Genomic DNA, 12,669 nt, shown 5'->3' on the forward strand with positions numbered 1-12,669 from the left:
TCAAGCCAAGTTTTCATATTTAGTTAGAAAAGTCGAGGCACTAGAATTGAAAAAGAGTGGTCAATTAAAATCTGTTGAAAACATTGTGTGTCAAATTTGTAAAACAAATGAACACTCAACCAATGATTGTCCAACCTTGCCTTCTTTTAAGGAATGTCTCCATGAACAAGCCCATGCTTTAAACAGTTTTCAAAGGGCCAACCACAACCCATACTCCCAAACATACAACCCTGGTTGGAGAAATCACTCAAATTTCAATTGGAAGAGTGAGAACAACAATGCACAAACTTCACAACCACCATTTCAAGCACACCACAATTTCCAAAATTCTCATGGATATGCACCTCCTTATGCTCCACCTCCTACAACAAATTTTGAGGAAACTTTGTATGCATTCATTGAAAAGCAAGAGACAATCAACACTCAACTTGCTCAAAGCATAACAGATTTTAAAGATACTCTTGCAAAATTCACATCTGCTCTCAGTTTCCAAGAGAAAGGTAAGTTTCCATCTCAACCACAACAAAATCCTAAGGGGCAATACAATGCAAATGCAAGTAGTTCCAGAAGCCAACACATGGATCAAGTCAAATCAGTCACTACTCTATGCAGTGGTAAGGTTATTGAAAAGCCCTCTCTTGAACCTTGTGAGAAAGATGATGAGTCAATTTCTAAGGGAAAGGAAGGGGTTGAATCTGAAAATTGCAAAGAAACGACTGATTCTCCGCCAGCACTTCCATTTTCTCATGCCATGACCAATCAGGAAGAAATCAAGGATGAAAAAGGCATCGAAAAGGTTGATGCGAATCTTTTATAAAAAGTGACAACAGATTCGACACCCGACATCACACCAATCGATGATTACTTTCCTGATGAATCTCTACTTTCTCTTAATTCAATGCCTTGGTTTGCTAAAAATATCAATTTTCTTGCTTCAGGATTTTTGCCAACTCATTGGAGTATTGAAGACAAAAGAAAATTTTTGAGCAACGAGCAAAATTTTTATAGGGATGACCCTTACTTATTCAATTATTATCCTGATCAAATATTTCAAAAATGCATTCTCGACAATGAGGTAAGTAATTTCATTAAATTTTGTTACTCTAAGGCATGTGGGGATCATTTCTCATCAAAAAACAGGATTGTAGAAATCTTACAAAGTGAATTTTACTGGCCCATCATATTCAAGGAGTCAGATGCATTCCGCAAAAACTGTGAAAATTGTCAGAAGGTGGGATTTATTTCAAAACACAGAGAGTCTTTAGATAATATTCTATTGACTCTTAAGTCTCATCATAGTCGAGATAAGCATCGTGTAATTCATGACTTATGAACCCATTTTCATAAAGAACATACTTGGCATAGTCTTGGAAATCTGACTAAAAAAATCATGTTTGCCAGTTTTTAAGAAAACTGGATGGGAAGCCTATCCCCGACCCATTGAGGGCGTTTAAGCTGTTCTTGGACGTAAAACCAAGGGAAGATGTGAGCCACAATCACAACTGCGATTTGAATTTTTTTTGTTTGTAAAAACTTGTGTCTTTTGGTTTTATTATTGTGTTTTGTTATTTCTTATTTTTGTTTTAGTGTGTTTCAGGTTTTGTCAGTGTTCGTTATTTCAGGTGATATCTTCTATACTCTATCTTTCTACCTTAGAACATTGAGGACAATGTCTCGTTTTGGTTGGGGGGAGAGGGTAGTAGTTGATAAAAAAAAAAATTGTTTTTCATTTCATAAAGCATGTGCATAATTGTTGTTACTAGGATGGCAGAGTAAAGGAGTTCTTTTGTTAAAGTGACTCTTGAGACGCATCTTAGTAACCATTCTTAACAAGGTCTATTATAATACTTCCTGAAATATTCAGGTTTACAAACTCTCGTATTGTTACCACTTAATTCTGCTCATATACTTATTTAACATGTATTTTTAAACCTTAATTTACACACACACACTTTAACATATGATTGTGGGTTGCATATTGGATTATTACATTATTTATGTTCTTTTGTTAAAGGTAAATCCTAAGGAAAAGGGATAGTATATAATTAAAAAAGAAAAAGAAAAAAAAGAAAAAAAATGATGATAATAAAAATATAGATAAGTTTGGTTTCATAGCCTCCCTAACCTAAGAAATTAAGCCCCAAGGGGTGTTTTAACACCTAATACCCTAAAGTCAACTGACTTGGAAGCTATTGGCCCAACGCTTATTACATGGGTTGAGGAGAAAAGCTTAAGGGAATCAAACATTGCATTATCTACATATCAATATCTGCGACCCGAGTTATTAAGCTCGTAGAGGTGTTTTAACACCTAATGCCCTAAGACCAACTGGTCTAGGAGTCATTAGTCGAAAGCTCGTTACATGGGTTAAAGATGCATGGTGTTTTAAGTTATATGTATATATATATATAAAAGACAAAAAAAAAGACAAAAAAGACAAAAAAAAATAATCCCAATCTAAGGGAAGTTAACCTTAAACATTAGAACAAAAATTTTGTTTTCTTCCAAGAAAAGCCCCATGATTATGTGTTGATACATTGAGCACAAAAGAAAGGTTTATGAATATCTTGTTAAGAGGTATTGAGCAGGTATGTAAATTTAACGAGAGTTTGTTTATCTGGATAGATTAATGGAAGTTGCAAATTGTTTTTCTATTTTAACGCTTTGATTACTAGAGACTAGTAACAAGCTGGTTGGGGGGTGTGATTAGTACTTAAAAGTGCATTTTTATCATGGTTTTATATCATCATGTTGCACTTGAAGTATCAATAACTCCTTAACTAAAGCATGTTTTATAATACTATATCTAATAATATAAGATACCTTTAATTTGTGGTAAATGTTCATTTTAAATGCAAGCCTATCATATAAATGAAAGGATTGATTGATGACTTTAAGAACTTAAATTGCAAGAGCAAAGAGATGACCAAAATTAGAAAAGAGATGTCGGTGCAATCCAAACCAGAACACTATTCGGTAATTGGGTCATATCTGGAGCTAGAGATCTTAGATTTAGGTATACTTTATATGGCTGAAAAGGTAAGACATAGGCCTACAACTTTCATATCGAGCCCAAGATCTAAAAAGGCAATTAATAAGCTGGTTGGGGGGTGTGATTAGTACTTAAAAGTGCATTTTTATCAAGGTTTTATATCATCATTTTGCACTTGAAGTATCAATAACTTCTTAACTAAAGCATGTTTTATAATAATATATCTAATAATATAAGATACCTTTAATTTGTAGTAAATGTTTATTTTAAATGTAGGCCTATCATATAAATAAAAGGATTGATTGATGAATTTAAGAACTGAAATTGAAAGGACAAAGAGATGACCAAACTTAGAAAAGAGATGCCGGTGCAATCCAAACCAAAACACTATTAGGTAATTGGGTCATATCTGGAGTTGTAGATCTCAGATTTAGGTCTACTTTAATGGATGGAAAGGTAAGATATAGCCCTATAACTTTCATGTGGAGCCCAAGATCTAAAAATATCATTTTCAAGTCCAAATTGTAGCAACAACAAAGAAGTCTGAATTTGTCTTTCAGCCCGAGCACTGTTCAGTGTTTAGCCTATATCTGGAGTTCTAGAAATCCAAATGACCTGAATGTTTTACACAAGAAACCTGAGACAATGTACTACAACTTTCATGTTTTCAAGTGGCTCTAATTTTGACGTTATCAATGATGTTTTGGGCAGACAAGAGAAGATAAAGATTGTCACCAAGTCAAGAGTTGGTCACCCACTCATCTATTAGTCATCAAATCAATAGTTCCCAATTTTGGATTATAAAAGGAGGCATTTGCCATGCATTTAGGCATCTTGGTTTCCAGATCAAGATCATGCTTTTGCTTTCTCTCTTTTTATTTTTTGTAATGTTTATGCTTTGCTTTCATTAATATCAAGTTTATGTCTTTCATTTCCTTTCATTTACTTAGCTAACTTTTATCTTATTTATGTTCTTATTTTGTTTATTTATTTTTCTTTCTTTCATTATGTCTAGCTAAGTTTATTATGTCAAGGTGAAAAGGTTACACTAATGGTGTAAGAATAAGTATAGTGTAAACTCAATATGGACTTTAATGTTTGATACTAACATATTTTATAGTTGTTATCTTGTTCACTCTTTAATACTTTGCTTGTTAAATGACTAATCTTGATTTATATTGTATAACACTTGGTACAATAAATGCTTGGCACTTTCATAGCCCATACTGTATGGTATAACCGACACCTGAGCTATGAAAGGAACTTGATTTGTTGTTAACATAAGTTATAATCATGAATGCTTGACGAGATTTACAAGTATTAGCATTAATTGAATAAGATGACTAATGTAATCATGTTAACAATCTATAATCTTATTGGAACCTCTTTTGTGTGTGGTTTTCAATTGACTAATAAAAGTTTATACTATACTTGTTTGACATACTTTATACTATACTTGTTTGACATACCATTAGTGGATCCTCTAACCTTGACATTTATTGTTATCATTGTTAAATCTTTACGTTAATATTCCATCTCAAAGTTCTCATCATCTTCTTCTTCTTCTTCTTCTTCTTTATTATTATTATTATTATTATTATTATTACTACTACTACTACTACTACTGTTATTATTATTATTAGTACTATTATTATTATTATTATTATTATTGTTGTTGTTGTTGCTGTTATTACTATTATTATTGTTGTTGTTGTTGTTATTGTTATTATTGTTGTATTATTGTTATTTATAATTTGTACAATTAACCTCCCTGTAGTTCGACCCCGGTCTTGCCGAGTTATTTATTACTTCGACACTCTTGCACTTGGGAGAAGACATCAATCTTTTAGTCGTGTCAAACTGGATTTGTTGTCAACATAAGTTAACATCATAAATACTTGATAAAATTTATAAGTATAGTGTTATGTAAATAAGATGATTAATATGATTATATTGATAATTTATTAAGAGTTGATACTTTACTTATCTATAAAACTATTACTGGATCCTCTAACCTTGATATTTGTTTTTATCATTGTATAATCTTCACATTAATCTTACATCTCAAAGTCCTCTTTAACTCATCACCACCACCACCATCACCATCATCGTTGTTGTTATTATTATTATAGTTAACCTCCATGTGGTTCGATCTCAGTCTTGCTGGGTTATTTATTACTTTGACACTTTTACACTTGGGGTAAGATATCAACTTTTTGATCATGTCATTTACGAGCTTTATACATTAATGATTGCCCTTATACATATTATGTATATTGCTTTGCTCATCAATTACAATTGACTCTTATTGCTGCAACTAGAAAATTATGTAATGTTCACACTTTCTTTTAGAATTTGATTTATATTATTAATATTGTTAGTGCTTCTTGCAAGAGTAATCATGAATTATGAGCTTTTCAAGCAGCTACAATTAAACATTTAGTTGATATTAGTGAGATTGAGATGGGTAAATGAGTTAATCAAGTAAGTGGTTTGTAACGACTTGAAAATTCAGATGGAGTTTGCACTTCAAATCAATTTACAGTTTGATAAAAATGTATAGGGCAACTTGCTTGGTTCTTGAAAACATTGCTTTTGATGGATCTACTTATTCTCAATGCGGTGATGCGACCTTTTAATTTAAGTTTCTAATGTCATTTGATTTTGCATTCATCTTACATATAATGAATAATGTTATGGGAATTACTGGTATGCTTTACTAAGCCCTAAAACAAAAATCTCAAGATATTTTAAATGTCATGCATTTGGTGACTACCACAAAGACTTTAATTCATAAGTTAAGAGATAATGGTTAGGAAACTCTTTTAGAAGAAGTGACATCATTTTATAAGCATCAAGACATTGAAGTTTCTAATATGGATGCTTGTTTTTCTAATGTGGGACGATCTCGCCATAAAAAACAAATTAGTAACAGTTGAGCATCACTATCGGGTTGATATATTTATAACTATCATTGATCAATAATTGCAAGAGCTAAAAATATATTCAATGAGCTGGAGATCGAGCTTCTTAAGTTGAGAATAACTTTAGATCCTAGAAATAACTATAAATTATTCAATATTGAAAATATATACTTACTTGTTGACAAGTTCTATCCTAAAGATTTTTCTGACTAAGAAAAAATTTATTTGAGACTTCAGTTGCAATATTATGAGCTTGACGTACTCAATCATCCAAAGTTAAATAATATGTCATCAATTATTGATTGGTTGAAACAAAAAAAATCAACAATTTATCCACTCATTAATAGGTTGATTCAGTTTATTTTGACTATTTTTGTTTCGACAACAATTACTAAATGAGCTTTTTTAGTTATGAAAATTGTTAAAATAAGACTTTATAATCAGATGGAGGATGATTTTCTTATAAAATATTTGATTATATATATAGAAAAAGAAATTGCTAAGAAATTCACAATTGATATGATAATCAATGATTTCTATTCTATGAAAAAACAACGAGCATAATTAAAATAAATATGTAAGAATCATTTTCTATTATTTTTTACTTTATTTCAAAGTTTATCAAACATAAATAATGTTTCACTTTATCTAATATTTCTTATATACTTTATATGTTCATATTTGATAGGTATAAAGACCAACAAAATTAAAATGCTGGATATATTATGAAGATGGAATTAACTTCATCGTTTTGACTCAATTTGGTATTGCTCAAAACCTTTTAGCTTATGTAAAGGTCATTATATATTTGTATTTTTTTTTTATAACTCATGTACAATATATTAAAAAAATATTATATCTTGTTATATTAATTTTGATCCCCCTAACAAATAATCCTAGCTCCAACTTTGCCTGCAAATTAACAATTTTAAATTATGCTTATCTAAAATAAGTATGAAAATTTATAATATGTAAAATAATACTAAAATCAACATAATAATTAGCCAAAAAATATTAAAAATTTATTATAATAAAAAAAACTAAAAAAATAACATAGCATAATTATACACAACATAATAATACATTTGAATCTATCTATATCTTCTACGACAATGAGTGGATGGGTCAACTTCATCAATAGCACGACTTCCATATGTTTATATATGGTTTCATCATCGGAGACAATATCATTTAGTCTTAATGTCTCTCATAACAAGTCAAATATAGTATGATGTGTCTTAAACTAAAAAGATACACAATAACAAGCAAGTCCATCATTATCATCGAGATCACGAAGATCAGCAACAACATGTCAACTATCATGTAATAATTATCCAACCCAATATTAAGCAAATACAAATTATTAATCTATAAATAAAATGCAATGGTTTTGACCAAGCTCATAGAAAGTAACAAATACTTATAACATTTTGAATCCAGCATGCATGTGGTTCATACTCCATCTCCTCATGTGAAGGAATTCGTGCTAGGTTCGATATAATAATTTGAAATGTTATATTTAGATATCAGCTTATGTATTCCTCTTAAAAAAATTATAGGATACACTTCCTTAAAAATAAAATATTTGCATGCATCACATATCGATAAATACTAGAGATGGTGAATCATCCATTTGTAATTGGCATGCTTACCTGAATGATTAATGGAATGCAACTTATTACTTGTATTTATGTTATATAGGATGTATTGCTGAAAGTCAAATTATCGCATTACACGATTTATAACACAACCAAAAGATTAATGTATTCTCCCAAGTGGAGGAGTGTCGAAGTAATAAATAATCCAGCAGAACCGGGATCGAATCACAGGGAGGTTAACTATATAAATTAATAATAATAATAATAATAATGATGATCAAATAACCAAATAATGTTCCAGTTTAGACTGAACTAACATCTCTTTTCTAGTCTTAGTTTTTTTTTGTCTTTTCAATTTTAGTAGGTAAACTCATCAATCAATCCCTTAATTTATGTGATATGTCTGCATTTAAGATGAATATTTACTATAAATTAAAGTTATCTTATATTATTAGATATATTATTATAAAACAAGTTGTAACTAAGTAGTTATTGATACTTCAAGTATAGAAAGATGAACATTTACCATAAATTAAAAATATCTTATATTATTAGATATATTATTATAAAATATATTCTAGTTAAGTAGTTATTGATATTTAAATATAAAATAATAATATAAAATTTTAATAAAAATATATTTTTAAATACTAATTAATTCAGAAAATATACCATTGAATGTCTTGAGACTACCTGCAGTGGTTTATTTATGTTATACTATGTATTTGGATGAGAGCCACCAAAATGCCAACAACTTAGCAGTTCAATTTCATGTTTCGAAAGGTTGGTGTTTTTTTTTTTTTTTGGAGAAATGACTGTTCTCTAGAACTAGGTGGTGCTTTTCGTTCTTCGTTTTTAACCTTCTTCTTAAACGGAACGAGTATGGTACTACAGGGAGGGAGAGACAAGGAACGAGGCTGGGAGTGAAGGTGCATCACCTCGTGAAGTGTACAAGAGGGTAAGGTATGGTGGTGTCTGGGCGATGGTATGGAGATGGCAGGTGGTCAGTCGTATGGAGTGATAGTGGCGTGGCGGGGCGTTAATCTGGGGACTGGGCAGCTTTGCACGGATGTGAAATTCATGAATGCCTGACACGTCTCAGAGTGAGCCGCTAAGAATTGAAATTTTTGAGAAGTCCAGCCTAGCCTGTTCATAGATTAATTAACAAGCCCGTGAACTTTCTACGATCTAGTAATCTTTTTGAGTTGGGAAACAACTATTCGTCAGCGACGTCTATGACGTGCCCATATTTGACCATAAACAAGAATAAGAATACAAGGAATTGGAGAACTTGGTCTTTTTCCTTTTTATTTTTTTGTTATTGAAATTTTAATTTTAATTTTAATCTATTTTTTAATTTTTATTTATTATTATTTTATAAAAGTTTTATTTAGTTTTAATTTTATTATTTAATTTCAATTCGTAATATAATGTTTTTCAATTTTATTTCTATTCATTTGATTTTTTCAACCTTTTTCATTAAATTGATTTTTCTTTTCAATTTCACCATCAAATAAAAAATTATTTATATTTTTTATTTCAATTTTGATTATCTTTCTTTTGATTTTTTTATAGGTCATTTTATTAAATTGATTTTTTTTAAGTTCACCCTCAATCAAATTCTTTTTTTAATTTCTTCCTTCAATATTTAATTGATTAAGAATTAGGTTTCATTGTTTTACTAGATAGAGTGATTCAAATTTAGTCACTCGGTCACAAGTTTGAAAAGTTAACTCGATTTGATAATAATTTTTTTTTAAAAAAATAGGTTTTGTGATTTTTATTATTTTCATTCTATCATGTTATCCTGGTCTCATATCTTGAGCTGCGTGTTTGACGGAATAATCTGAGTTGACTTAACCTTGACTATCAAGATTATAAAGTTATTATGCTATATTGGATTGACTTCAACAAAAAAAAATTTAATAATTTCATCATTTTGTATTTAATGGGCTGAGAATTGAGCTACATCATTTACTCCCTTTTGAAAAAAAAAATTCCTAGGTTATTATGATCATTTTTTTTTTGTTTATTTGCTATTGTTGCCTTTTTTTTATTGTTTAATTAAAATAAAACCAATTTATTAATCCAATCAGATTTATGACCCATGTTATAGATTTGTTTTCCTAATTTAAAACACATTTGTGACATATGAGCATTATTTTCTAGAGGAAATTAGGCTCATATTGTAGGAAGGGTCCATGACTAGTAATAACACTAGAGAGAAATTTGATATATCACTTGCTATTGATAAAAAAAAAAAAAGATGTGAAACCATAACATGAGTGGGCCATTCATAACATTTATGATTTTGACTCTATAAATATTTTATATTTTTCCAAATAGGTTAGTCTTGAATATACTCAACCATATGATTGAACATTTAATAAATATCAACTCTTAGCTCGATTTGTTTTGAGAATTTTTTTTAAAATTAGAATAGTAAATTAAAAATATTGATGAATAGTGCAACATACAAAAGAATTAGCGAAATGACATAATTTGTACATGTTGCGATTGAGAAATATGATATTCATAAATTATTGCTATTTAGAATGAAAAAATTTACAAAATAATAATACAGGAGAGAGGAGGGAGAAAGAAAGAAAAAGAAAAGGACCTTAATGGCACACCAAAGCTTCGATTATAACATTATTGATACCATAAAAAATATCTTGATAAGATGAATCTAACGACATCAAAAAACATCACCAATAATAACCTAAGGAAGTCACACTTGTCATCGAAAGGTGACAGGTTGATCACTTTTCTTTGGCAATAAATATGACCTACTCAGTTCATCGTTAGTAACCATATTTGATGTCGTTAGGTTTGTTGTGATGAGATTTTTTTTTTTTATGATATCAATAGGATTGTAATTGGGGTTTTGATGTGCCTCCAAGATTTTTTTATTTCTTTGGTTATCTCTTATCTCTCCTGCCTATTTCATAATTTCTTTTTTGTAAATGTTATTATTCTAAATAACAACAAACGATAAATATCATGTTTCTCAATCATAACATGGACAAACTATATTATTTTGTCAATTTTTTTTTCATGCCATATTATTTCACCTATATTTTTTTAAATATGATAACAAGAAAAAAAAATAGACTAGTTTTAAAAGCAATGATTATTTTAGAAATAAAAAAAATTACTCAGGAAATGAAAACTGATGCATTTATAAAATCAAATGATCCATTCCTCTTTAAAGTTGTCTGGAGAGACCTACCGAAGATGTTGCTAAACTAGATCATTTTAGGTTAACTTAAATCCATCCCTCACATGCCCTCCTCATAGATGCATTATATACATGTATGTTTTTGGAATAGATGACATCCATTTAATAATATTAATAATATTAGGAGTTATTTTTAGCAAGTGGATGGAGTAGAATTATTAAATGAAAAGATAAAAAACTAAAAGGCAATAGGATTTTGCACGATGCACATGCATTGCCTTGATTCATTATGAACTTTAATAGTCTATATTTTTTGGTTTTCAGTTATTGATTTTTTCTTTCTCTTTGATTGAGTTCTTTTGTGGCCAATTGATGGTGAATTGTTTGAAGTCTTTTTTAATAAAGGGAGGATTAAAAGTTAGGTCTAAAGTGAAAACAGTGAGGAAAATGTGTGATAATTTCAGAATTCATGAGTAAAGTTTGTTTTAGTCTTCATACTTTCCAAATGTTCAGTCCTTTTTGTTTTTGAATTTTAGATTTTGTTCCAAAACTTTACATTTTTTAATTTTCAATCCCTAGTATGAGAAAGGAGAGATAGAGAGACGGGTAAAGAAATTATTGATACTTCAAGTGTAAAATAATGATATAAAACTTTGATAAAAATACACTTTTAAGTACTAATTAATTATCTCTTTAAACCCTTAGGGTCATTTTATTATTATGAAATAAATTTATTTAAAATTTTTCATCTTTATTTTTTTATTTATCAAGCTTATTATTGTTTCAAGGCAACGTCACAAATTTTTAGTCGTTGCTTACACCTTCAATCCTACCTTTTCATTGCACTATCATTTCTTATAATTTATTCTTTATTACCTCACTTATTTTTATAAATATTTTATTATTTTTCTTATTATTTTATCAATTGAAATGCGTTATCAATTTTGTCATCATTGCCAAGTTTAAACTAAGATTCATTTTATGAAGATCATCCCCTCCATTATAAATCATAATTATTGTTATTATCATTCTTTATCTGTATTTTTTTTATCTCAGTCTCCATCTCATCAAGGTCTTACTACTTTTAATCTTATACTTACACTAGAGTTTACAATTTCCCTTGATAACACCTAAACAATACCTCACAAATATCAACAAAAATATATATAATCTAAAACTAATCTTTAATCATTCAAAAAAATCTAAAAAATACCCTAATTAAAAACAACAATAACTCTGAGTCTCAATCTATCTTTTCTAGCGAGAAAAATGTTAAAAAACACCTTAATCTCCCCTCATCAAATAAAATCTATTAATACTAAAATTGATTTTTTCTGTTATAGGATTAAGACCAAGCAACTATTTTCTCTCTCCTTCATTGTTTTTCAATGATATTTTCTTTCTTTTTTCAAACTTAGGGACTGAAGCTTGAACAAAATTGAAGTTTTAGAACAAAAAATAAAATCCCCAAACTTTACGAACAGAAATGAAAAAAAAAGTCTTTGAGGACTAATTTATTTAAATACAAGCTTCATGTAAAGTAAAATAAAAACATCATGTATTTTTGTTTCATTGCTAATTCTACCCCTCGAAGTTCTAATTTTTTAATAATAAATTTGAATTTTATTTTGCCAAATTGAATATCAATATAACATCAAAATGTTTTTTTGAGGTTGTGAGAACCCATAGGAAGCTACCTAGAAAAATTATCTAACTAAACTCTGGTAAATGCACTATTTAAGAACATAATTGAAAAAAAATTATGACCACATTAGAAAATCCTTTAAGGACCCAAAAAAAAGAGGAAATTATTAAAATGCATACTGTTTTCATGAGCACTATTAGTTTTTTTTTTTAATGTTGAAGTTATATATATTTTTAGGAGAAATTATTAAGTTAATTATATTTATCCCAACATCTATATAATGGATCAATAAATACAATATATAAAAGATAAAAATAATATCTTTTCAC

The sequence above is a fragment of the Populus euphratica genome, unplaced genomic scaffold (assembly GCF_000495115.2).
Source record: "Populus euphratica unplaced genomic scaffold, PopEup_1.0 scaffold307.1, whole genome shotgun sequence".
NCBI lineage: Eukaryota > Viridiplantae > Streptophyta > Magnoliopsida > Malpighiales > Salicaceae > Populus > Populus euphratica.